Here is a 1,320-nt window from a genome sequence, read left to right as displayed (position 1 = left end):
TAGTATATGTTGTGGTTAGCTCTGGCCAAGCTCCTGCCTCAAGGACTGTGGATGTGGGGGAGACATCCACATGCTGCAGGCCTGTTTTGCCCCCGGTGGAATCTGTTGATGAAGGCTCCTGTGACCAAGAAGACATGAGTGACAGGGAGGAGGAGAGTGTGGCAGACAGCTCAGAAGGAGATCAATTATCTAGCTCCTCCTTGGATTCAGAACAAGAGTTAATGATACAGTCACGCATGTGGAGAGCGATGCATAGGCAACAACAACTGAGAGATTATTATCAAAGAAAATGGGGCCACCTGTGGTTGGGTGGGGCTGTGGTCATTAGTGAGGCTGTTATAAATAGCAGCCTGTGGGTTTGGCAATTGTGGAGGATTATCTGATCGTTGTGTTTCGTGACTGCTTTACTGACTTTGACCTTTTGTGTGCTGATTTTCCCCCGCTTTGAAACTAAACCAGAGCAAAGTGTGTTTCACTTTGTGAAAGAAGAAGGACTGTGAATTGCCTCACAGCTGCAAGCTAAGTATCTCAGAACTGATAATGGACTTGTACAAATTACCAGGTTGTTTGGAGACGAGTGCTCTTTGCTATACAAAAAGAGTACTTAGTTTATTTGAATTTTCATTATAAAGAACATTGTTTTGAATTTTCAAATGTGTGTGTGTCTGAAATTTGTACCCTTGAATTTTCGGGAGGAGTCTACCAGAGAGCCTGACAGAACAGTATATATATATATATATTTACTAATTCCTAATAAAAACCATTCTGGGGTAGACTCTAATTCCATTCCTATTTTTCTTGTATCCATCTTTGTATCATTTTCCAAAAACCCTTCGCTTTGGGACAAGTCCACCATTGGTGAAAGAAGGTCCCTTATTCTATTCTAATATTTTTAAATCGGCTATACAGGTTGATTACTTTATATTGGAAGTGGGGTAGAGGGGTTGTTGGTTTTTTTGCTGTTGTCGTACTTCTCGGTTCATACTTTCTTGGTTTCTGCCAAGCAGAAAGCTGCAACAGCAATCTTGGAAGTGGGGAGGACTTGGTGTCAAGTTGCATTTTCTACTTGCATTCACATTTCTGTTTTCGGACTGCTGGTTTTATAGCCTCTGTGATTTTTTTTTCCGTTCCCCAGCAGAGATTTGCAATTTGCACGAATCGAGAACAAAACTTGCTATGACCCCTTCTCCTGCTTCTTTACTTTTTTTGTAAGAACTTGTACAAAAGGGGCAGGAGTCTCCATGCGGCACATTTTGGATGTCAGGTAAGTGGCTCAGGGAGGGCAAAAAACAGGGTGGGGGCAATCCTAATCTCTGGGGG

The sequence above is a fragment of the Erythrolamprus reginae genome, chromosome 4 (genome assembly GCF_031021105.1).
Source record: "Erythrolamprus reginae isolate rEryReg1 chromosome 4, rEryReg1.hap1, whole genome shotgun sequence".
NCBI lineage: Eukaryota > Metazoa > Chordata > Lepidosauria > Squamata > Dipsadidae > Erythrolamprus > Erythrolamprus reginae.
Note: the sequence above shows the minus strand (reverse complement) of the source record.